Genomic DNA, 14,524 nt, shown 5'->3' with positions numbered 1-14,524 from the left:
CAGCTGGGGGTCATTTTATATTATTCATCTGTATTTGAAGGTTTCGTTGAGTGTATTCTCTGTACAATCACTTTTATGAATTGTCCTCGTGAGATTATTATTTTTATTCATTGCAAAATGTCTATAGAGATTAACCAGTCTTTTCTGATCCTGAATAAACAGCAGCACTTCTCACGGTGCTGTAGTCAGGAGGGAAAAATATGAAGCTGCCTTATTACAAAATAGGTCCTTGAATAGTCACCACCAGCACAACCAAACCACTTTCCTGTAAATGAGTGTCCCAGGTCTTCAATTTGTCATTGTTCTACAGTCAGCTGTTCTCACGCAAAGCAGTTTCCTTCAGGAGATTATCGTCAGAAACAAAAGCGTTCAACTAAAAATTAAAAGAAAATAAAAGGCCAGAATATTCAGTGGAAAAGTGGTGCAGGATTGATACATTCCATCTTTGTCAGCTCTCTCACACTGACCGTCTAGATCTATTTGTTAGTCATTTGTTTAATGCACCCATTATAACTGATTAGTTTAGTTATGTAGCTTGTACACAACTTGTGGTATCTCCATAGTGTTGGCTAGAATGGTATAAATAGTGCTCAGGACCCTTGGAGCAGTGTTTGAAATCCAGTACTAATCATCCAACTTCAGAACCCAACTTGGTTAAAGCTAACATGGCTGAATGCCATCAGATCCTCAAAACAATGTTTCAGTGTTTGGGTAAGGCCTTTCCAGGAGAGCAGACGCTGTTGCAGCAGTGATGAGGGGAGGCTAATTATCTATTAATAGCCATGATTTCAGGAGAAATGTTTGGACATACAGTGTACGTAGCTGTGATCCTATCATTATGTATATTCCTAAATGTCTGAATGTCAAACTGCAAAACTGTGTTCTGTGGTGGTGGTGAAACACTCTAAAGTAACACTGGTAAAGGCAATGTTGGTCACACAATTTTTACACATAGCTGACCCCACATCCAGCTGCAGGTTGGTTGATGTTCTCTGCAGGACTCAGAGGTTTGGTTAATGTTGTGGTTATTGGCTGTGTCCACACTCTGAACACTGTAATGTACTTCATCAGTGTTGCATCCTTCATAGGATGATAAATTCAATTTTTTTAAATAAAAATAAACATTTCAAACCTGTTTTGGTTTTTTTTTCTCCGTGTGCCATCCCTCTCTCTTTGCCATCAGCTCATTGTCCACAGCCATCTCCCAGTACAACTACCTTACTACTGACCACCTCAAGACTTGAAAAGTGCTTTAAACACAACAAACGGTGCGTTTTTACAACTGAAACTGAAAATGTTGAAATAGCATATTTAGATTTTCTGTAGTTTACCATTTACCAATGTTAATTATTATTATTATTATTATTATTATTATTATTATTATTATTATTCATTCATTGTCTGAAACCGCTTATCCAATTCAGGGGTCATGGTGGGTTCGGAGCCTACCCGGAATCACTGGGCATAAGGTGGGAACACACCCTGGAGGGGGCGCCAGTCCATCACAGGACGACACATTCCCTCACACACATGGACACTTGAGTCGCCAATCCACCCGGAGGAAACCCACGCAGACACAGGGAGAACACACCACACTCCTCACAGACAGTCACCCGGAGGAAACCCACGCAAACACAGGGAGAACACATGACACTCCTCACAGACAGCCACCCGGAGCGGGAATCGAACCGACAACCTCCAGGTTCCTGGAGCTGTGTGACTTCGACACTACCTGCTGCACCACCGTACCGCCCTATTATTATTATTATTATTATTATTATTAATAAAAATATATTGAGGAATTGTTAGAACTATTAGTTGAGCAGGTGTCCACCAATTTTTGAGCATGTTGTTTATTAGGGGGGGCAGCACATATGTCATTGGACAAGTGGTGACAAGTGTCCATAAACATATGCATCCAGAGCATAAGTACTGATGTTCTCAGACAGCTGCGAGTCTTGTCTCAGAGCTGGATAACTCTCAGAGTGGCTGATAACGACAGCAGCCTTGAGAAACAGAAGCAGAGGCAGAGGATGTGGGCAAGGAGGAGCAGTGATAATGAAAGACTGCTGGAGATGATAAGCAATGGGTTCCAATACTGTGAAACACACATAAACACACTGTTATGGCACTGTGTGCATATAAAAGAACAGAGCTCTTTGTAGCTGAGGTGATGGACGGAAAGAAAGGTGTGATAAGTCAGAGTGTAGGCATAAACACGTGTGGGCATAAACACGTGGTTACATCATATAGAATAAAGCTGCAGGGGGCAGCATGGAGATAACGGGGTCCTGGGTTCAATCACAACCTTGTGTGTGAGGGGCTTGGTGTGTTCTCCATGTGTCTGAATGGGTTTCCTCCAGGTGCTCTGGTTTCCTCCCACAATCCAAAAACACATGTTGGTGTGTTGACTGGCTGTGCAAAATGACCAGACTTGTGAGTGACTGGGTGAGTGTGGGATGTCTTGGGATGGACTGATGGCCTCTCCAGGGTGTGTTGCTGTCCACTGATTACAGAACCGGAGCCATCCCTGTTCAGATTACGGTTACAGTTAATTATTATTAAATTAATGAATGATGCAACTGCACAGCTTGTGTAATCTCCATAGAAAACTTGTAATGAAATAGGGCACTCAGTTTTAATCACACTAAATGCCATGTGTTGACCAGAGGGGTGTAAAGCCTCCAGCATTAAGCAGTTCAGTAGAGGAGCTGTGTTCTCTGAAGTAATAGCGCTCCTTCCAGAGCATTCGTTATGAGTTGTGCAGTCATTCAACATCACTATTCTTTCATCATTGAATGCCATCAGATCTTTAAAGCAATGTTTCTCCTGCAGCAAAAGGCAACCAATTATCAATGAATACACTTTCAGAAGAGAGACTGGACAAGCAGGTGTCCAATGTGTCTCTAACCTCAGTAATCATCATCCTGGGCTTGTAATAACCGTGTGAATCTCATGCAGAAAGATCATCTTGCTCGGGCAGTTATGCGTCTTATATAATCGCTGCTATTATTAGTAGCTGTTCACAGAAAACCAGACTTGTGTATTCCATCCAGCTCTTATACGTCAAGAGTGTACACAATCAGTGTAATTACATAATTATAAGTGTGACTACATCCAAAATATGCACATTACTTTCTGGCTGTGGCTTGGGGGTGGGTGCTAGAGAGCCACTTAAAACGTGACCAGTTTAATAATGGTGGTCAGTCTCAAACACACAAAGTTTCACATTACATGCAAAAATCATTCATTGTCTAACTGCTTATCCAGTTCAGGGTCCACAGCCGAGCCAGAATCACCGGGCTTATGATTTAGACCACCACTAGTCCACCTCCAAGCCACCTCCTCCATAAGAAAGCATGAAACAAAATGTGATTCTTTAAGATTAGCTTGAGTTCTCCAGCTCTTTGACAAGTGCATGCTAGCGGGCTGGCAGCACTGGGCTGTGCAGAACTGTACCTGGGTTCTCTGGTGTGATGGCACAATATTGAGTCCATTTGGGATACGCTGGAGTGGTGTTTGTGACCCACAACATATTGTCCATCATCAGTAATTAACCTAATTAAATTTCTGAGGGCTAAATGCCATCAGATCCTCACAGCAGTGCTCTGACATCTAATTAAAAGCCTTATTAATACAATTCAGTATACAGTCGTGGAGATAACACCCAAAAAAATCCAAAGCTCCAATTGCAACAACCAAATCTGAGAAACCAATTACAAACAACAGAAACATAGCTGCAAACACATAAAAACAAAACGAATCCTACCTTCACACAGAAAACACACACCACAGAACAGAAACACACCTCTTTGAACAGTGACACTGACGCTGTGCTGGAGAAGAGCCAGGATGGATATATGCTGTTAAAAATATCCTTAGAGCTAATGCAATATCAGTATACTGTCTGTGACTCCAGTCTCTCAAAGGAGCCAAGTGTCGACTGGCACCACCATAATAGAAAAAAGTGATTAGCATTTCAGTATAAGTTTAGTTAACTTTCTATAAGCACATGCAGATATATGGAGCCCCCTTTTTTTCGCTGTAGGAAGAGCATCTACTTTTTGGTCAAATCTTGACACTAGATGTTGGAACATTACTGCAGTGTTGAATGATTAGTTCCAGAGCATAATCAGCACTCGAACACATCTGAACTGTAGTAATGGAATTCCATTGCTGGGTGGAGGGGCTTTATAAATCTCTAGGCAGGGCTTGGAACTGAGCATGATGCCTCATGTGGCTTTTTAAAATCATTCCAAATGTATAAGATGGAGCTCCGTCATTCCACTACATAACCTAGTATGTGAAGGGTTGTTTACTCCTCTGACAAACTCATGGCATAGAGCAGCTGCTCCACCATGATGTACACTATTGGTCAACGATGTCCTATGGATATTATACAAGCTGTTGAACATCTGTGCTCACAGTGGGTGCAGTCTTAAAGGAACTGAAATTATAGGCTGTGCTCCAGATGTTGTGGAAAATGTCAGTTTTTCTTATCATTGATAACTGTGAAGGGTACAAACTGAAATTGTTGTTGAATATATGCATGACATGAAGTCCTCACATTGCCAGATTTGCCCCTGGCTCCTGTCAGCATATCACCTTCATCTAATCATACACTGACACACCCAGACATGTATGGAGGAGGCACATTTTGCTGCCATTACCCCTTCCCCTTTTATTAATTTCACATTCAGCTTCTGCTGAGATAAATCGCCTTTTGCTGAGGTTATCACAGCATGGAACTTACATTTTCCAACTCACTGTGTGTCAAATGCTGTTACACATGCTGCATTTAAATCAGTGATGACCTTAGCTCTTAGAATTAAGCCTTCAAATGAATCATTTCAGGCCTTGGAAAGAATTTAATATGTGAGGAAGCTGTGTATCCAGATGGGATTAAAATCACCAGAGTACCACGGAGTTTGGTGAACAGCAATAGGTCATTCAGCCTGAGGGGAAACATATGCAGATATTGCCTGTTTGGAGGGTATTAAAATCACAGAAATGCCTCCTATAAAAGAAATCTAAGATTTTCAAGGACACGTGAAAGGGAGCTTCCCCTTTACTGAGCCTCAATGGCTTTACCTTAATATTAACAGTGACCAGGACATTACCACCAGACACCATCAATGACCACTCAGAGGAAAGAACAGAAAGAAGGTGGTCAGGGATCAGCTGGAGCTTGCTGTGATACACGTCACAGAGCCTCTACATCACATGTATGTTCTATCACAGGATTAAAAACCTTGTCCAGAGTGTTGCCCGTGTCCAGATTGTTTGTTTTAAAAGAAAAGGAATAGTCATCATTTAAAAGGCTAAAGGCACAAACATGTCAAAACAACCCAGCTGAACATCTGTGAAGGTTTATTCCAACAAGGGTCAGTAGTCACTACACTTTCTAGGGTGAAACGGACCAAAGAGTGTTGAAATACACCTTCCAGATGTGTATGCAGGAGTGTGATAGATGTCACAATGACAAAAAATCACTAAATGCTAGTTCAGATCAAAAGAAGAAGAATATTCCATGTTATTTCAAATTATTTCTATTTTTTTTAATCATTACTCATAGAATTTTTTTTTTCTAAGTTTCCAAGTATAGTAATGAGATACAAGGTTTTGTTTAACTAGCAATGACTTATTAATTTCACAAGGGCTCTAACTCAGAAAGAATTAGGAAATGCACAAACAGTAAGAGACAATGTACCTTGATCTAGTCCAAATAAATAAAAACTGGGCAATTCCACACTAGCTCTGTCCTCAAAAAGTGAGGGCAAGGGGTGGAGATGGTTATTCACTTTTCTCCCCAGTGTTACATCAATGCACACATGAATAAATAATAATAATATAAATAATAATTAAAAAAAGAGACTCGTTTGTAAAGGGAGTGGTAATGTATATAATACCAACCACAAGGAAGGTAAGAAGGAAGCCAGCTTTGCTCATACACCATGGCCACAGTGAAGTACGGTGGTGGAAGCATCATGACATTAGGCCACTTCTCTATAAGTGGTACATTATGCATCCTACTGATGTGCTTAATCCTGATTGAGGCAAATTATCCAGCCTTGATACATCATATATGGTTGTATGTAATCTGATAACCACAATTATGCAACAAACCTGGCTACATTAATCCCTCTGTAATCAACATGCTGTCGAGTAGGCTAAGGTCGCAAGGTCAGGGCTACAATTTAATGTGCACAGGTCACAACCATGTGCTTTGATGACCCGCGCTCTTGTCTGTGTTGAGTCATTTCATAGGCAAATATGGAAATCAGCTCTTTGGAAAGGATGCCGTTGGCAAGGAGACAGACAAAGTTGGGTGGAGATGCGGCCAGCACCATTCAGACAGTCAGAGCTTTTTTTTCCCTTCCTTGTCTTTGCCTTTTTTTAGCCCAGGTTAATTTTTAATAATTCCTAAGCTCTCTTAAGGGAAGACACTGTGTGTTTGAGGGTATGTGTGTGTATGTGTTTGAAGGTTTGTGTGTGTGTGTGTGTTGAAACAATTGAACGCAGGCCACCTGTGGCCTTGAACGGCTGGAGCTTGCGGGTGACAGCTGCAACGTCACTCTCTGGCTGAGGGCTGGACACTCACTCCCACTCGTTTGCCGATGAGGGGTGCTCTTGTCAGGACGACCAAAATAAACAGTTTAAATTACCCAAGGGCTGGAGTAATTGGGTTCAGGCATGTCACGCTTCAAATGAATAGAAGCAGACAGAGCCTCCACTTACTCATAGCACAGGGACAATGCAGAACAACAGGAGAGATGCACCTTGCAAGGAAATAAATGAACACAACCTGCGTGCATGACAACAGTGGTTTTATACACTTGTAGCAAAAGCAGTTTAATAGCGCACCTCAAAAACCTATTATTTAACAATAGGACATTTCTTATTTAACATGATTCCTATTAAAAAAACATAAATAACAAAAATACATAAATGCTTTCTAATCCCTATCTGAGTGTTCTTTTTAGTGCCACTGCCTAATATACAGATATCTAATAACCTTTACATTAAAGTCACCCCCTTGTTTGTAATTGTTACCCTCATGCACTCTTATCAGCTCTACTGACCATACAGGAGAACTTTGTAATGCTACAATTACAGATTGTTGTCCATGTCGTTCTGTCTACCTTGTTCTCAAACACTCTATATTTTGTTTTGGTGTTGTGTTAGTGTGGGTGGTGCTAGTACAAGTGGATCAGACACAGCAGTGCTACTGGAGGTTTCAAACACCTCAGTAGCAGTGCCCACCAGTGAAGGACTAGAGGATGAATTATACAATTTGTACCGCAGTAGAGGAGCAGAGTAGATGAGGAAGGTGTGTCTAAAAGAGAGGCTAGTGAGTGGGCAGCATTTAAAAACTGGTACCTGTGCAACACTCACTAACCTGCCACCACAATGTCTGTGAGAATAATCCTCCGCCCAAAAAAATATCTGTCATATGCTGGTGTTTGCATATCAGAAGACGGACTAGCACAGAAATGTGAACTGAGGGAGGATCCTGACGACAGATTTGATAACTACACTTTAAGAAACAGTTTTATTATAGAGACTGTACATAATATAGAGAGGATGGCAAAGACACAGTTACATAACACAACGAACAGCATTCGCTTTATGAGAGACAGCATTCAACATAAATTCTTCAGCACTTAATAGACATAAGTGGGTTACTTCATTGCATCTTAGCTTAATGCTAAACTCACAGCAGACAAGAATAATTACCTCTGACAGCCTACTCCTGAGCAGGTTCATATTAAATGTGTCTATAAATGAACCAGCAGGCAATTTTTTTGTCCCTGACCCAAATCTGGATCTCTGTGTAGCAAAAGGACAAGCTATTCTTCATAAAATAATAAAAAAAGCCCTGACATTCATTATGGATTATTATCTGTTCCCTGTTATCCGTTAGTCTGCACACTCTGCACACGAGACATGACTGACAGACGACTACTTTAAGAAAAGCAGCTTAATTGAACTAGCCTGCGTCTGACCCCTTCATTTAGCAATATACGATCGTTTGAAGAACATTGAAAAAGCACGGAAAGAAAGACCTCTTCTTAGACTCATGAACATTTAATCAATGTGACCAATTAAGAGGTCCTCCAGAGGGCTGTGTGTGTGTGAGAGAGAGAAGGGTGTGAGAGATGGGTATTGTTCCCGTGGGGAGGGCTCGATGTTTGGTCACTAATCGTGTGAGGACAGAGTGTCCCCTGAGAATGCAGAACAAAGCAAGCATCTTTGCTGCCTCTCTGTACACATGCCTCATACGCATAAATTACTCCCACATCCATGAGCCCATATGCTCTTATGAAATTAGTACAAGTACTATGATAAAAAGCCTGCGCAGAAATGTAGAATAAACCTCACATGGCTCCTCTCTCCTCTCCTGTCTGGTGGGTGTTTGGCTCTTCACAGCTTCTCTGTCCTTCCTGCAGTTGTTTCATTATCAGCAGAATTGACAAAGTCTAGAACATGTCAGAAGACCCCAGCCAAGAGCTGCGGAACGAGAGAGAACAAGACTGGGACTGAGAGTGAGGGGAAAGTACACACAGGGGATGTCTCCATCAATGGCATGTGGCTACATGTTTCTCTTTGGACAGTACAAGAGATGTCTACCTAGAGTCAAGCTTAAAGGTACAATCAATAGTTTCAAAAGCAAAAAATAGTAAACAATATCTGTGAATATGATTATATACAGATTTCTTATACATCTTTTTCTATAGAAATTGCTTTTTCTCTCTAAATAAACTAGGTCATACTCCATTGAGTGTGTATGTGCTTATGGGTGCATCGAAGAAACAGCAGCAAAAAAAACCTGTTGTTTATATCCATCAGTACATCTCAAGCAGAGGCGATTGCTCTAAGACTGCAAGGAAAGCTCAGCTTCCCCTAAAATGTCAAAAAATAAGTGATCAAATATATACTGTTGTGTGTACATGTCATTGAATAAATATGCACTACAACACGCTCAACTTTTGTTCAGAATCAGCTTCTTATCACTGGTAAAGACGCGGCTTTCCTCTCAAACATTCCCGCAGCTTCACAGTGCTTTAAACAGTGTGGACGCTCGATAGCGAAGCAGCGAAACGAGACGATTGATTGGATAAATGCTGAGCTTTGTCCCACCCATCGGACACAGACAGTCTATGGGGCAGTGGGCTGGCCTCGGCTGGCCCAGACGCTCAGCTTCTGCATGATGATTGGATGATCTGTCTGAGGCTGATTCCCTTTTTGATTGACAGCGAAATGAGCCAATCAGCGATCCTTTGGTGTAAAAATCCGTGGGAGCATTAAATTTTCATTCTGTTCTGAGTTGAACCGGAGACTTTCTTAATCCTCTTAGCAGCATTTTCTTTGTTACAAAAACGACTAGCGACAAATCGAGCTTCTATTTTTGGTGGGTTTTTTTGTAGCTGCTTGTGTTTGGAGACTGACTTCTATCAGTCTTTCTGAATTCTATCGCAGTTTCTGTCCAGCGGGTGCTGCTGAGCCCCTCCACCGTCACAAAGCACTCACAGGCGGACACACTTCACATGGGCCAAGGCCGTTTAAGCAGCCTAGCTCTGCTGGCCATTGAGAGGACACTAGTCAAGTCCCTGGAAAAGACGCCTTGTTGGTACGACAGGGTCACAGATCATTTTCTTGAAAAGGAATGGAGGGTAGAATTTACGTATAAATAAACAGACACATTTTATGATGTAGGCCGAAATTGAGCTTCCCCTCCTTGAAAGACCAGCATCCGCCACTGATCTCAAGTATTACTGGTCCAAAGTCGACGGGTCAAAGTACCAACATAAAGCTTAAAGTCTCTAAATTCCAGAGTCAATGGGTACATATTATATATCAACCGAACCAAAACTCTTGGGATTACGAGGTTATAAGCAAAATGTGTGACTAACAAATTAAAGCGATTGAAAATATATTCCAAACTTCCGATATATTCCTCAGCAAAAAACAAAACTGCGGCGTCTCAAAGTATGAAAAATCCATACACGACTCACACACAAACAAAGCATACCTTAGGTTATCCCCTTTAAAACGAGACCAAATTTCCGTCAAACCGGTCATGAGCAATCCTAGTGTTCGTGTCAAGAGTACTGTCCAAAAAGGAAGAGGGACAAACACAGACCAATATTTCAGAGAAATACATACGTTTTCAGCGCCTCACAGACCCAGACACCGCGAGAGACGACTGAAACTGTTTTATCTGGCAGCCACAAGCTCCACAAACAGTAATCATGTCAATAAAAATGTTTTCAAAGCTTAGAATTCTTTTACTGGCTGCCTTTCCCCCCACTGAGGCCAATTAAATACAGGAAGGGGTGTGAGGGAGGTTGCCTCCCTTTAAAGGGACACTAAAAAATAAAAAAAGTCTTGGGACATATGAACTCTTCAGTTTATAGTCACTAACATTTTGATTCATTCATTCATTATCTGTAAGCGCTTATCCAGTTCAGGGTCACGGTGGGTCCAGAGAATCACTGGGTGCAAGGCAGGAATACACCCTGGAGGGGGCGCCAGTCCTTTACAGGGCGCTAACATTTAGATGACTTTCCTGAACTACGGATACTGGAAGCCTGTGCTAGCATTTCTCCTGCGGTGTTGCTATCAGTGTGTGAAGAGTGGGGGAAGACAGTTGCATTGACAATCCAACACAATGGGCAGCACTTTGAACACATTTTATAAGTGGTCAGAAACTTGTAAATAATTCATGAAAGAATAAAAGTTACGTTAAAATCAACTTGTGAAATTTCCAATAAGTTTGATGTGTCACATGACTCTCTTCCCATTGAAGTTGGATCCAAAATGGCCAACTTAAAAATGGCTGCCATGGTCACCACCCATCTTGAAAAGTTTTCCCCCTCCACAAACAGGAAGTTAATATCACCAACCATTCCCATTTTATTAAGGTGTAACCATATAAGTGGCCCACCCTATATATATATATATATATATATATATATATATATATATATATATATATATATATATATATATATATGTGGTTTAAATCAGATTTTGACCACTTCAGTTATATTTAAAGGTAAACAAAATACCACCTACCGTTCCTTTAAAGAATGACCCAGCTACAAGTCAATAGACAGAATCTATTCTGTAAACACACAACCACAGTTTCTTCCAATTCATTCAAATCACACGACTCCTCATTAAAATGAAGCAGATTTGCTGAAGTGGTTTAAAACACTGTACGACTTACTCTGAACAATAACAATAAACATATCCAAATTCTTTGTAGCCAATACTAAGCATCCAACCTCAGTACCTGACCTTACTAATGTTCCAACCCTTAGTCTTAACCTTTTTCAGAAGAGTAGAAGCAGCAATAGGTGACAAACTCAACAACTGATACACTTAATGACATAAATTATTCTGGATGAGCATTTGTCCTCGGCTTTCTGGCCTATATTCCCAGACACGGACTAGATTCTGGAACATAACTCCTGGAACAACATGCTTTTCATTCTAGTTTTAAGGCTTTAAGTTTCTCAAAGAAGCTGCCAAATGAACCCTGATAGAACTGACATCTTTAAAAGCAGAGAAGACATTAGGTTAAAAGCTTTTCAATTAAGCACACATTGCATCAGCAGCAATTCTAATTACATTATCGCTCCAGAAGAACCTTCTGTCACTGCCTTCTTACGCTAACACTGTCAAATCCTCTATAATAAACCAAGGAGTTAAATAGGTTGGGTGCATGGCGTGTCACTATATTTCTTTTGTTCAACTAATGTATTAGGGACCTAAAAATCCATTCGCATTTCTGCCTTTGCCCTGCGCATTTCACTGTGAGCAATATTCATTGGATTTTTGTGCTTGGTTTCAGACAGATAGTCTTCACGCTTTAACTGTCATGAGTTAGTAACAGCCCTGGCTCTCTCACTCTAAAGGGGAAAACACGTCATCCACACTGGCTGGGAGAAATAAGTAGTAGTAGTAGTTGTTGTTGTTCCATTTCTGGCTGTTCCCATAAGGTGGTCACCATATGTTTTACACCTGATGCCCTTCCTGATCCACCCCTTGCATTCTACACAGGTTTGGGACTGGAACTAGAAACACACTGACCAACAAAACCTCAAATGCCTGGGCAAAAAAACAGGGAAAATATACAGAGAAGGAAGACAAAAGCAGCTTTTGATGTGCCTCACTTCATGCAGGGGCTTCTCACTGTGTGTGGCTCATTCTCATTTAAAAGCACAGGTGCTAAACTAAGGCTGTTTAGACTTGGGGGGAACACTCCTGTGGTGTTTGATCCTTGGGGTATTTTGACCAAAGCATGGCACAGACCTCAGAACTCACTTGTGAACAGGGATAGAGTGTGTTCCCTTTAAAACTACAATCTTTGAGAGTAAAGACAATCAGATTCTAATCTTCTATCAAGTCTGGTATTTCTGTTTAACCCTCTGCTGCAAGACACCTCAGCATTATGGGTCTGAAAGGAGGTGGAGCTGTCAACAAAACTGTAACGTAGTAAATCAGAGTAAAGCAGAACTAACTTATCATACCTCCAAAGTTCAGTCTTACACAGATTCTGTTACATTTTCTTTAGTTTTTGTTTCACCTCCTGTTTTGAAGTTGTTGTTTTTAATGAATGATTCATAGTTAACGTACTTGTTCTGACAACATATCAAATTCATAAATGTGGGCTTAGACTATTTTGTGACTTGTGTTTAGTGAAATGAGAGGGGTATAATGTGGTTGGTGGAGGGGAATGGCCACAGTGGAGTCAAATGCACCTGCCTCATACACACAAACACACACAGGCCCCCCAGGCTGTGTCTCTAAGCTCCAGCTGAGGCAGATCTGAGGCATCTCCAACCATGCAGACCTCAACTCACTGTAATAAGTGAGAGTGTGAGGTTCAGCACATGGTCCATCATGTGAATCTCAATCTTTTGTAGATGAATCTTGAAATGATGGATGTACAAGAATTCATGCACACAAATTGTGGACACACAGCTTGTATATCCACCATAAAAAAGCATCACCAATAGGATCGGACACTCTGGAATATTTGTTTTTCTGTACGTTTATTACAACGTTCCTTACCGTAAAAGACATTGATAGAGAGTGCTGTTAACATATGACTGAATGTCTAAATAAGGCCCTGATTATGTCACAGTGTCTAGTCAAACAAGGCCAGTGCACATTTCATCCATGAGAGTATGTGTGTGTGTGGAGCCGGAAGCCAAGCTCTGTCCATTGCAAAATTCATATACCTGCCTTTACCACACTCCTTTAACACACCTTGACCCTCCTTAAAGACGTTGCATATTAGAACTGTTGGGAAGTTCTACTAAAAACAGTGGCCAAAAGTCGGCACTTCTACCTGAACCCTAGTGTTCACTAATTTGCATAGTGACGTCTCCTTTTGGAGGGCGGCACGGTGGCGCAGCGGGTAGTGTCGCAGTCACACAGCTCCAGGGGGCCTGGAAGTTGTGGGTTCGATTCCTGCTCCGGGTGACTGTCTGTGAAGAGTTGACGTGTTCTCCCTGTGTCCGCGTGGGTTTCCTCCAGGTGCTCCGGTTTCCTCCCACAGTCCAAAAAAAACACACATTGCAGGTGGATTGGCGACGCAAAAGTGTCCGTAGGTGTGAGTGAATGTGTGTGTTGCCCTGTGAAGGACTGGCGCCCCCTCCAGGGTGTATTCCCGCCTTGCGCCCAATGATTCCAGGTAGGCTCTGGACCCACCGCGACCCTGAATTGGATAAGCACTTACAGATGATGAATGAATGAATGAACATCTCCTTTTGTAATTCTTACAAAGTGAGTGGTGCATCATTATTTTCTCATTGGGACTGACTGAGATTGCTTGACCACTGTTTGGGGACACTTAATGGTCCTGCAGTGCTCTTACAAAGAGTATAAACAAAGGGCCACGTCAGAGTTTATTGAGTGGCTTTACACTGACTGGAACATTTTGTGCGATTGTGTGTGTGTGTGTAAATATATCTACTCCAGGGCAGTATTTTCATAAATTTCATCAAGTGGAGATAAGATGGGCAGAGGTGTCTTGCTGAGTAGGATCAAAGGCAAACCTAAATGCCAGTTTTAGCTCAGCCGTGCCCTTACCGGGGAAAACGGGCACAGGCGAGGATTTGAGGAGAGTCCAACAGGAGCAATCTGCTTCCTTCTTCACTAGTAATATAAATATGTTTAAATATATAGGCTTTCATTATTTCTGCTCCGGCTGTCAGGCTGCGAGCATCTGCTGGGTTTGAGGGAGACAAGCCCAAGCTGTTTGTGTTTTCCATCTCAGCTGCAGAAAGATGATGATGAGCAGGAGTGGACCGAGGGAAGTGGGGGGAGAGCAGAAGTGCCAAACAGGTCCAGGCACAGCTCAGACCCATTGCAAAACTAATTCAGGTCTGCCAATGGAGTTGTTCCAATTACCTGATTATACACAATGACCCTGTATATAAATAGGTTTGATTACAACTGACCTTAATGAATGAGCAGTGAGCTATTAATAATGACTAAAAAGTGATTA

This window comes from Hoplias malabaricus, chromosome 16 (genome assembly GCF_029633855.1).
Source record: "Hoplias malabaricus isolate fHopMal1 chromosome 16, fHopMal1.hap1, whole genome shotgun sequence".
Lineage (NCBI taxonomy): Eukaryota > Metazoa > Chordata > Actinopteri > Characiformes > Erythrinidae > Hoplias > Hoplias malabaricus.
The sequence above is the reverse complement of the archived record's forward strand: the minus strand, read 5'-3'. Positions refer to the sequence as shown.